The following is a 13096-nucleotide window of genomic DNA, read 5'->3' as shown; positions in this document are numbered from 1 at the left end:
GCCAGGCAGAGAGGATGCTGGGAGGTGATCCACTCCCAGTATCCTCCCCATCTAATCAATTTAGAAAAAATGGGAGAGGAAGAGAACAGGAGGCAAGTAGTGGTGGCAGCCCCTTTTTCAACTGCAATTAGGAACAGAATTGTAGAGGTAACTGTATCCTCGTCCTCTAGACCAGCTGTCGAAGCAGCTCTGAAGAAGGAGGTAAACCTCCCCCGCCCTTTTAGCTTCTTACTCACTCTTCAAGGAGAGTGAGTGAAAAGAAGATAGAGCAGACAGCATGATGACTAGGCATGTGGTGGATCAGAGGAGGTGGTGACAGACACGGCACTTTCTCCATCCCACTATTTGAAGTTGCTGCTTCACCTTTCCTCATAAGTAGACTGGCCCAGATTCTAACTACGTATTCCGTAGTAAGGCACAGTGTAAGGGTAGAGGGATAACAGAATGGGCACAACTCCTACTGTTAGCCACTGACACCCACCTCCCAGCTCCCACCTCACTCTTGGAACAGGTATTGAACTGAGATGGTAGCTTTTGCTGCCACCATCCAAAACTAGAGAGTTCCAGACAGATGAAGGCCGCCTTGAGAAAACCTCCCTCCCAGGGGTCCCCTTAAAACCAAGCAGTAGCAGAAAGCACTCAGTGTAGGAAAATGAAACAAATCAGAAAACCAGTAATTAAAAGGAGTTAAAATTACACAAAATGATGGAAGGAAAATAAAAAGGAGTGATGAAGGTGTGTTCAAGGAATAGACAGCAGCATAAGAACAGGGTGAAAGGATTCAGAGCGAAAGGTTGGCCCAGAAGTTAAAAGGCAAGTTGAAAAGAAGGTACCGTATTTTCACCACACATACTAGACTGCACGTGCTCAGAGACTTTCTTTCTTACTACTTTTTACTACTTACTAAGCTGTTGATCTAGCAACTCCCTTTGATGCTGTTGGACTCCTCTGAAAACCTAGAACAGGATAGATTACATTTGGTTCCCAAGCAGTCTCTCATCTGGCTTACAAAACCAGAAGAACTGCTTAGGTTCAGGTAGCATAACTCCATCATGGAACTTCAGATCATTTTCTAGAACAGGGACAGACTAAAAAAAGTAGATCTCAATCTTCTACTAGATCTCCGAGTGATTTGCAGTAGATGGACAAGGATTCCGGACTCCCAGCTATTTAATGATAGCAACAACAAACAAAGGCTCCTCCTCAAAAAATAAAATTCAAGCAGCTGAAATGAAGGAAACTTGGGGAAAGACCCATGAGGAGTTATTTGTGTGAACTGGTACTGAAAGCAAATTCCTTGGTTAGACATGTGCTCAGAGGCACTCTGTTCCTTAATCCTAAGTGCATGTCCTCCCTATTACGTTATTGTTTTGCACCTGGCTCTTGCTGGTGGAACTTGGGGTCCTGGTGAAAAGTAATTCCAGCCAGCTTTAAGACTGCCCATCTAGCACTTCTAAGGCCCAAATCCTAACCCACTTTCCAGCACTGGTATAGCTGTGCCAATGGGATGTGTGCTGCATCCTGCAGTTGGGGGACACTCATGGAGGCCTCCTCAAAGTAGGGAATGTTAGTTTCCTTACCTAGGAGCTGCATTGCTCTTACATCAGTGCTGGAAAGTGGTTTAGGATTGCACTGTAAGTCACACACTCAGCTCTGTAACATGCCATGTTCCTCAACTTCCCATCTCCTCAGTGGTCTCCTGGAGCTTGCTGACCATCACCTACCAATAACACCAATCCTTCCTTGCCTCTCTGTAGACCAGGCCTCCACAACTTGTGACCTATAAAGCCAAATACAGCCCAACCATACCAATCAACTTTTCTTTGAGCTGTCTGCTGAAGACTCAAAGAAAAGGGTTGGAGGGGAGGAAGGAATTGCCAGGCACCTGTCAAGTCACAAGATATGGGCTAGTGAATCACAAGCTGTGTGTAAAGACCTGTTTTCTTCAGTCACAGGCTCCCTGTTCCTAAAGAGCACAAAACACAAGGCAGTGCTGGAAAAATGGCTTCCTAACAAATGCACAGGTAAAAGGCTGCTTCTCCCTACAGAGTGCTGCCACGCAATTATCCAGGAACTTGTGACCCACCAAGCCAAACATCATCCACGATAACAGCTCACAAGGAACTGCAGACCCTAAGATGGGGAAGGGGGAAAAATCAAGCACTACCACCATTTTTGGTTTATATTTTTCAGACAAGATAGAGAGGCAGATGCCCTCTGCAGAGGTTACCCTTGAATATGTGGAGGGGAAGAAAAGCAAGTGGTCCACCTAGCCATGGCCCCCACACTGACACAACTGTTGGCCACACCCCTAGACTGTCCAGCATGTGTCTGCAAAGTGCTGAATACGGTGAGGGCTCCTCTACATGATTTGCAATCCTTCTCCTTAAGTTCAGCAAATATAGGTGTTATAATATTGGCAGAGGACTAGGGAGAAAGTAGAAGAAAGAGATAAAGGGAAAAGAGAAGAGAAGCAGACTAGAAAGAGGAACAGAACTTTCATCCCCACACACTACAGTAACTAAGCTTAAGTGAGCATAACAGAAATAAATGCATATTTATTTCCCTGTTTACCTTTCCCAAATTACCCTCCACTTTCTTCATTGTCTCCCATGTCATAACTTTAGACTGAGCTTCAAGGAGAAGAGAACTTGTACTGTGAAGAGTGTAGAAAAAGAAGAATGAAGAAGAAAGGTGGTCATAATGTGGCATAAAGAATTAGAACTGGATCATATTATGGGTTGGAGTTACAAGTGTATCCCTTGTAACGGGATGAAAACTACACTTACAAACTCTGGTCCTATTGATGGCCTATTAAAATATGAATCTAATTTCAGGTTATGCCAGCCGTGGGTTTGGGATTATATGCCTCTGCAACATGGAATATTGTTCATATTACACTGCATCATAATCCACCCTGATCTCTTGATGAGCAACAGGGCATAAATCATAAATGCAACCTAGCTCAGACTTCAGACATCACCAATCTAATCCACAAAGAGAGATGATGGCACACACAAATCCCCATTCAGAAACATTTTAAATGCTGAGAAAAAAAATGCATGCATCAGTGTGCATTCGGGTAAACAGCAACTTTCAACACCACCGTCCGTGGGGGCATCCATAATCAAAAATCTATTCATATGGAGAAACAAATCAAGATATATCTCAGATATATTTTATTCTAAAAAGTTATTATGACAGCAAATGTCTTTTAATACTCGCTTGTCCAAAGACATACTCCAAAAACAATTAGCAGTGAAAATCAAACAAACAGCACTAAGGTCAGAATGTCATCCAATTTACACCATCTCCCCGAAATTAGTGTAGCACACTGTGGCCACCTAAAATGCCTTTAAATGTCATCATCGCAGTAAAAACGGCTCAACCAAGCCCCTGTGATTTATGATGGGTTTATTACACACTTTAAAACACACTTCCAGCTATTAAACAACCATCACCTTTTCCATGTCTTGGTTTCTCATTCAGAGGCCTAATAAGGAGATGCAGTTGAAAATACCATAATTTGGGGCCCCAAAGCGGATGTTATTTCTAGATAACGATCTTTTTTTCAAACATAAGCTGCAACACACCTTTTGGATTGTACAAGCTATAAACTGTCTGTTAATGCCCAAATTCTTGATGCCTTCTCAACTCCACGAAATTACTATCGTGAATATTTTGGCTTCAAGGAGTCTGTTTCATGTTAGCATCATGAATATTTTTGCTTCAAGTTTTTAATAGCATTTGCTGTTCCTATTTAGTTTTTTTCAGTTTCCAGCCATTGTGACAGCGATATCTATTAAGAATATAAAAGTTCTGACTTAAGGCTTCAGTTATCATTATGTTATCAGTAGTAGCATTTTGCAAGCATGGGGCTGATCTAAGAGTGGTAATTAAAAAGAAGCTAACAGTTTATTTCAACACCAATAGTGCAAGCAACCAGAGCCTCCAGCCCTTTGCAAAGGCACGCGTCTCTCCTTACTTTCACAAAGAACAAGATCACCCCCATGCTCTTTTCTTTGAAGCAGATCAGCAGCAATTCATCAAAATGTTCCCTCTAGACCAGGCTTTACCCTGAATCCTGACTCCCTTTCTTCCCTATCAAACTGATCAGGAGTAGACTATTAAAGGGAGACACAGGGAAAGAAAGGAGAAATGTTTGGAACCTTTTCTTGCTGGAGGAGATGGAAGGAGGAAATCAAGTGGTTTGAAGTGGCGTGTTTAAACTGCCAGGACAAAACTGGTCCAGCATTTAGGGACAGTATGGTAACAAGCAGATACCCTTCCAAAATTAAGACTACAAACAAAAAAGGTGGGCAGATACTTCTAATGAAGGGCATCCTTGATTACCCCAAGAGGGGCAGCATTGCTACAGTCTGCATGTACCCACAATATAAAGTACCTGGATTGCAGAGAGTTGCTCTTAGCAAATATTCACTTCAACACATCAGAACCAAAATCTTCCAAGAGGGGAGGCCTTTTGCTCTGAAACCCTGCCCCACACAGTGCCAAAGCGTGAGTTGTGTCCTGTTTCGGATCCCTTGGGAGGGAGGCTACTACAAACCTGTCAATTCAGAAACCTTTACTTTTTAAAAAACATCAAAATGGCGGAATTCTGTCTCTTTTTATTCTGTTGCCCAAACAGATATTCCCTTTATTGGAAGGAGGAAAGACATGAAATTACCCAAAGGAGAAAGTTTGCAAAAAAAAAAAGAGACCCTTTCTCTTCTTCCCTGATTGTACACATATGAGATCTCCCTCCCTCTTCCTCCTTTTCTGCATCGCTTCATTCCAACTCTTTTAAGTCATCTGTTTGCAGGGGGAGGAGGGGAGGGGATGTCAAATTCATCTTTCTCCCTTTTAGACATGGAAACTGCAAGAGTAAGATAAAAAAGCCCCCCTCCAGGATTGTGCACTGCCTATGCAAAATCACAGTCACCTACTCTATTTTCCTTCTTTTCTCCTCCCCCCTTTTCTTGTTTTTGTTTTTGCAAACTGCACTGCTCATTGCAAAAACCCAAGACAACTGAAAGGAATCCCTGATCCCCCTTGGATTCTTTCTTCCTTCTTCTTTTTGTCTTCCACCCCCCAAAAAACCCACCAAAAACCAAAATGCTGGCACATCCACTTGCCAAAGCAGACCCAGGCACAATTTCAAATCCATACAATGCATGCAGACCGGAGCAAAGGTCTGCAGAATTGGGAGCAAACCCTTTCTCGAGCTGCATTTCCATGATTTAAAGAGGTTTATAAATGACTTTCTTATCTGATTCCTTACCTACAATAATCAGCCTGTGGTCACTGAATGCTGAGCCTGCGGGAACCCAAGGCTGGCCGCGCCTGCGCGAGTAGGGGGCGGGGCTGCCTTCCCTGCAGAAATGCACAGGGCGATGAAATTGACAAGCAAAGCATATTTAATAGAGAGAGAGAGAGCAGAGAAGGGAGGGATCGGGAGCCTTGTGTCAGCCACGCTGCAATCCCCATTTTTATATCAATATACGTTATTAAACCAGCTATTAACCAGGGTCTGGTTTTTTTTTGTGCATGTAGTTTTTGCTTTCCCTACTGATGGGGGGAGGGCTTCTTTGCTTCCATATTCTTTTCCCCCCACCCACCCAATGCTAAAGTAAAGATACATATATTTAGACACTGATTTTTGTTTTACTACGCGTGTGTATCTCTGTGAGTTGCTACAATGATGCACGCTTATCAGTCTGCCCGGATCTCCTGTATCCAGTAGTTCTAGCCTATGGATTGCCAAGCCATGGGCTGAAATCCATTTCTGTTTGGAGGGGGGGGGGGGGAGGACGAGAAAAGAAAAACAAGCCCCCCTTCCCCTCCCAACCATTTGGACTTAAGAGATCCTGGTTCTTCCCTTCGTTAAGCTGCCACTCCAGATAGAAGAGAGCCCCCTACTCCATCCACATTGCATCAATGGAGCCGGATTGTAGAGAAACCGGGCGCCTTGTAGGTGTAAACCTTCCGCCTTCCAGCGATGCATGCATTCTTCTTTACCGCATCCTACTTAGGCCGTTAAGATCCTGCCCTCGGAGGAGTATTTTCGGGATCCAGCCCCTCCGATTGCATTGCAGGAGCCATACTCTGCAAAACCCCTGGGGTTGCTGGACAGTGGAAGGCGGTGGGGGATCATGTGAGCGAGCGAAGACCTCAACAACGGGTGCCACTGTGAGCGAGAGCAGGAGCTGATTTACAGCCCAATCCTATGCATGTCTACTCAGAAGTAAGTCCCATTAGAGTCCGTGGGGCTTACTCCCAGGAAAGTTTGGATAGGATTGGGCTGTCAGAGCCCAATCCTATGCGTGTCTACTCAGAAATAAGTCCCATTATAGTCAAGGGGCTTACTCCCAGTTAAGAGTGCATAGGATCGTAGCCTTAAGGCTGCAGTCCAATCCACACATATCTGAAAGAATGGTCCATCAACTCTTAATGGGACTTACTTCTGAGTAGACATGCATAGGATTGGGCTCTGAGGTTACAATCCTATCCACAGATATTTGAGAGTATGGTCCATCAACTCTAATGGGACTTACTTCTGAGTAGACATGCATAGGATTGGGTTCTTATTCCAGATAATTTGGACCAGGGCCATTCTTCACTAGAGTCAAAACAGACAACGGAACGGCAGTTTAATCACAGATGGGTGACCGCTGCATCTACAAAACCCTCCCATACATAACCCAAAATTATTGTCTCCTAAATACGGACTTCTTTTTGGCTGATGTAGAGCCAGCATAGATCCTTCTTGCAAAAATGCTTTCTGGTTGCTTCAGCATCTGTGTCCATGTCTAAGGATACTGGGGATGACCAAGTCACCCCATAATGTCTTGGTAAAGCAATGGTGGAGCCCAGAGGTGTAACTAAGGTGGAGCCCAAGGGGCACATACCCCGGGCACTACGCTGGGGTGGGGCCATAACGTGCAAGACAAGTCACTTCAGGGTTCTCCCTGGAGGAGGAGGTGCTGGTGGCTTCATGCCCCCATTCCTTCACCAGTGGAAGCTCCCCTTCAGAAGAAACCAGAAATGACATCACAATGCCATGTGACATTGTGACGTCACTGCCTCGGATGCTGAGGCTTCTTGTTACACTGCTGGTGGAGCTATCAGAAACCCTGGCAGAAACAAGTAATTATCTGTCTCTGCAAGCAAAGCAGTCATCCACAGGGTGCGGAGGCAACGGTTGGGATGGCAGTCATGCACGGGAAAAGTTTAGCCACCAGGCAAATTGTGCCACATACACAAGAGCACGAGTCATCCATTGTGCACCAGCTCCTTGGCCTCGAGGATCAGTCCCAAACAGGTTTTTGCAGAGGTGTAACTGGAAACCCCGGTGCCCGAGGCAGTGACATCACAATGTCACATATCATTCTGATGCCACTTCTTGTAGCTTTGCACCCCCCTTCCAGGTTCCCTCTCCTGTGGACCCTGGGCCAAGATACAAATTATCCCCCTCTCATGGGTCCTGCCTGGCCTGAGGTAAAAAAGGGGGCCCAGGAACCAAAGGAAGGGGCACAGAAATTTCTGGGGATCTTACATTTTCCAATGTAACCGGATTTGTTGCTCAAGTGGGATCCCTGCTGTTCGTGTGACTTCTGCCACTCAGTGGTGTCACTGGGGTTTGCATCACCCAGTACTGGAGGCCAGTGTGTCACGCCCATGATGGACCTCCTCCCATGCAGTGGACAGGGCAATGATCCGGATGGTGGGCAAGGTGATGTACCACTGCCCCTCCACGCTGGTTTTTGGGCTTTTGGTAGAACACAGATATTTCAACACGTTTTTTTTCCCCATTGCATTCTGCTGTAAATTATGGATTGAATGATATGATGGTATTATTCCTACAAATTGCAATTTTGGTCACTACTGGTGTCACCACCTCCTCCTGGGTGTCACCTTACTAACCCCTTATTGGTTCAATGCTGTGTCATAATAACATCTCACTGGCTCTTTGAACAATCAGTCTCATTGGTCCTTTATGAATTAAGGAAGTGTACCTTTTTTTTTATTTTTTACATAGGACAGTTGCATTTTTGTTTTGTGGTTTTATGGTCATAGCTTTCGACAGAGTGGATAAATTTCATCTGATTTTTTTTACTGCATTCTGCTGTACATTATGCATTGAATGGTATATAACATGATGGTATTATTCCTAAAAACCATGATTTTAGCAATTTTGGTCACTAGTGCTCATCACCCCCTGTGTGTGTCACCACTGCCCCCCCGTGCAGCCCGCACTCTGCACATCCTTCTAACACCACTGCCACCACTGTCCCTTTTCTCCAGTGAGCTCAGAACTGCATTTTTGTCTCACAGCAACCCTGTAAGGTAGGTCTAGGCTGAGAGACTGATTTAAATAAGGTCACCCAGTGAGGGTCGTTCACACAGGACCCATGTTAGTGTACTGCAAACAATCTTGGCTTCCTGACAAGTGGGCCTATACGACAAGCCTGATTACAATCCCATGTTTGCTGCTATTACACTTTACATTTGTAGCAGTATGCTTAAAGCATCATACAACCCAATCCTATGCATCTTTATCCAAAAACGAGTCCATGCAGGGATGTATGAATAGGGTTGTACAGTTAATTGTACATCTGGGATGATTGCCCAATTTTCTTTTCTTTTTCCCCTTGTTTTTGGACACTTTTAAGTCTCCAGAAACTCCTGTGCAGGTACAGCTAAAAAGTTGCTTAAGCACCCTTTGCAAGCAGATTTGATCCTTTGCAAAATTTGTTATCCTGCAAACATGTACTGGATGTAGATTTCGTTTTGCTTTCTGTCTGGAATGACTATCCCCCCTCTCCAGGATTAGCTGAGCAACTGGGCAGCCAAACTGTCCATTTAAGTTGAGGGGGGTGGGATGGAGTAACCAAATAGGTTCTACTCCTCCAATCAGGTAACTCAAAGCAGAGTTATGTGTTTCCCAACTCAAAGACAGTGTTGGTTGTTTTCTGCCTGCCAGTTGCCTGAGTGATGTATTTGCTGGGACCTCAGAGAGGAGCAACCACTTACTCAACTGCCAGTGCAATGACTGGGGCTTTATTGAACAATGTAAGTAAAAACCCAATCCTAAACAGTGCGCGTTGGCTCACCGCCAGCATGCACTGTTGCAAATGTACCATAAAGCACGTTTACAAGCCCTCAGTGCCAGCCTAGTGCCAAGCTAACCCAGCCCCAGCATGCACTGGGTTAGTGCTGGTGAAAAACTGGTGCTCCGCTGCTTGGCGGTGGCCCAAACCACCAAGCAGTGGAGAAGTAGGTGGGGGGAGGCAGGGAGGGGGCATTCCAGGGTGGGGAGAGGTGGGAGAAGGATGGAAAGAGGGCGGGGAGGTGGCATGCTGGGGGAGAAAAGCAGGAGGGGGGTGGGTGGAGCTCAGCTCCATTGGATCCTGAGCTCCTTTGTTGGGCTCCGTAGCCTGATGTGGAGCTCTCTGATTCCACAGTAGCTCCAGAGCTGCCATAAAATCAAGTAGGCCCATTTCAGGGCTACTTCCTTTACTTGGGGGAAGGGGATGAACATCCCTTTCTCCTGAGGAGGCAGAGGCAGCTGCCCAGGGTGTGTTGGATGCTGCAGCAGCCATTTTCACCTCCTGCAGCAACCCCAGGCTCCAAGCAGCTCAGTATTGGGCTGCCCACTAGGGCTGCCCACTAGGGTCTGTCTAGCTAGATTGCACTTAGGGACTTTTTGTTGCTTTTTCTGCCACATGATTGCAGCCAGCTGCAAACTTCCCAGGTTTAAAGTAGAGAATCATAAGGAGTATCACAACTCCATCTGCTGGTTACTGCATCCATCTGATGAAAACGATTCATCACTTTTCATCAACTTTTCTTTATGCTGCCTAGCCAAGCTTCTACATTTTCCATCACCCTGCTTGTACTTTCACTATCCCCTTTCTCTTCCCATCTTGATTCATTTAGACTTGTAATAAACTAGTTACATTTTGACCCTTTGACTGCCTAGTCCATGTTCATAAGTAACTTGGTGGATTGTCATGTCTCTCTGCGCTGCAGACAAAGGAGTGTGTTTGATTAATAACGCTTGGGGTTTAGTTGTGTCCTTGGACTTGGGTTTGTTTTTTTCCCCCAGATGGACCTGCCAGCTTGGTCCATGTAGCTTGGGATGGTGGCAATGGATATATACCACCAAGATTTTTATCCCTGTATAGCTGCTGGTTCAGTAAAGGAAAGCAAGGAGCACGAAGGAGTGCATGTGTGCTGACCACTAGATGCTACTCCCCTTGGTCTTCTCTTGGGAGGCCCCTTTCCTTTGACGGCATCTAAAAACTAACATGTGAGATGGACCTTGCCAAACAACTACTTGAACATGGGTTTCCCGCATGCAAAGTCAGTGTCAGAGGTTGGGGAGGTGGGGCACTGGTCAAAGGACCACAGCCATCAGAGGGCCATCTGGCTGAGCCAACCCATTAAACTCCCACCATTCTGCTGGTACCTGTGGTGTATGTCTAGGAGATGCTGCATTGGTCATTGGGGAAACCAAGTTGTTGTAATACATGATGATGCACCAGCTTTTAAGAGAAAGCCTATTGGCCAGTGGGGAGAGTGGGAGGTAGATGGGTTGTGGCTGCTGAAACATGACTTGGCAGCTCCTCTGTTTCCCATCCATATCTATCAGAGAAGGGAGGGCAGGACACAGCAGTGGCTCCTCTTTCTCCTACCACCTGAAAGGAAGGAACTGCTGCCACAGATGCCCACTTGCTGACAGGGAGAGTGAAAGGAGCCTTTCCTCACTGTGGCCAATGCTTGGGGGGGGGTAGGAGTGCAGTCTGATCCTGGCACTGTACACAGGCAACCAATTTTGGACATCCACACAATGTTTACACCACGATTGCAAAACAAAAAGAAGAAAGGAAACTCTAGGAACATTGTAAAAAAAAAAAATCTATGCCTAAAATAGCATGAGGGACTTAAAATATATTTCTTCAACTGATGTATCTGTGTGAAGCCAGGGAAATGACTGGCAGGAAGGCGATGACTAGCTGTTTCCACTTGTCATTGTAGCATCTGTGGCTTAATGAACTTCAGTCATTAATCTAACCAACAAGGCATATAAGAATCACCTACTCTCTTTTTATTAAATTGACTCAGTAATCAGCAGCCACAGTCTTCATTTATGAGCAAATTCAGTTCTTAAGACCTTTTGCTGGAGATGCAAATATTAAAATACACTTGGGGAAGAGCTGGTATTCCGGGTCCGTGGTAGGGCTTATTTGGGAGGCTGGGATGTTATGATTTATATACAGGATAGCAGGGACCAAATGGCCAATTCTGCAATTTGGGCAAAACCCATAAAGCCAAGTCATATGGTAACTCCTGGGTTGGTGGGGGGAGGAGTGATACTGCAAACAGTTCTCAGAAACAGGCCATTATAAGTGAATAGGACTTGAATATTACACATAACAGGCATGGTGATTGAGCTGTGGAACAACACAAATCTAACTTTGTATTATTGTGTAGTTCCATTCTCCTGGAAGAATGCTATAGACCAGTGGTTTTCAAACTTTTTAGCAGTGGGACCCACTTTTTAGAAGGTCAAACTGTGAGGACCCACCGGAAGTGATGTTAGGGCTAGAAGTGACATCAACGATCAGGAAAATTTAACACCCCTATAAAATCAAATCAAGAAAATAAATTAAAAGTTTACAATAAGTTTAAAATGTTATTTAAAACAAAGAACCCTCCTAACCCTCCCTTGCTGATCTGTTTTTAAAAAAAAATCCCCAAATACCCCAAAGTAATTCTATCCACACTTACCTGAGAGTAAGCCCCACTGACATTGTTAAAAGCATATATATATAGTAGCCTGTTCAAAGTACAGATCTGGAACATTTCAATTTCAAGCTCATTTGCTTGTACCTGTGTATTTTTTCCTAGCTCTGCAAACAGCAGCGGGAGGCAATTTGATCAGGAAATCAGCACAGAAGGAAAAGAGTTAAACAGGATTCCCTCCCCTCCCCCCACAACCTGGAGTTCCATCCATCAATAGAACCTGAAGCTCCCACTAACTTTTTTAAATTTAAAAACAATTATTAAAACGTCCAATCACTAGAGGTGGAAGAAAACGGTGATAACACAGTAAGAACACTGCTTTCTGCACTTCTCATTTCTGGAAAAAAACTAACAAAGTCCCCTGAGATCTGTGATAAATAAAATCGTTTTTATTTATTATTTAATTGGCAAGGTGCATGGGTAATGACTATGGCTGCATCTGCTGACACTTCACCACCTATATCACCTACCTAGTATACTTCTAAAGCGATTCTAATTTATAATTATGTTTTTATTCAAAATTGACATTATAACACTGCTTTCTGCACTTCTAACTTTTGAAAAACACCGAAATCCACAACAAATAAAACTGTTTTCTCCCACCTCTACAATTATTGATCTCCTGCATAATATGTAGCTTAGCCCCCCCCCCCCAATCAATAAAATTGTTACTAAGCTTTCCTGTACCATTTAGTAAACTTGGCTATGCTCAGTAAAAGACGACAGTCTCTGGTGATACAATTTGGTAATCTAAACGAATTACTGTACTCTAGTTGATTATGGCAACCAAGACTTCAAGATACCCATCACCTTCCCTCTAAAGAAAATTGTCCATTCTTGCTTGCCCCCTGTTCCTGGAATTTTTCAGCTTTAAATTTAAGCATGTGAAGTTTTAACTGTCCCAGTTTCCATAACGACGCAATACACTTGTTCTTCAGGACTACAGTGTCAATTTTTAATCATATCACACTATTTTCGAATTTGATTGCATTGGTTTAGAACTTTGGTTGCTATAACAACTGTGCAGTTAAATATATGTACAGTTCTATTTTGTGGTTATATAGCCCAGTCTCCCTAGAACTATAACAGGCTTATATTTATTTAAATTTGCAGTCCACTCCATCCCTAGGGATCGAGGTGAGTGACTATAACTGAAATACAGATTCTTAAATGCCTGTTCAAAATCAGTGGTGAAGATAAAAACAGATACACTTTTAATATGAGAAGGTTAAAGAACTATGGGCATCTCTCAGAGCTCCTTAAAAAAAGTGTGGCATAAAAATGTAAT

The sequence above is a fragment of the Tiliqua scincoides genome, chromosome 4, assembly GCF_035046505.1.
Source record: "Tiliqua scincoides isolate rTilSci1 chromosome 4, rTilSci1.hap2, whole genome shotgun sequence".
NCBI lineage: Eukaryota > Metazoa > Chordata > Lepidosauria > Squamata > Scincidae > Tiliqua > Tiliqua scincoides.
Note: the sequence above shows the minus strand (reverse complement) of the source record.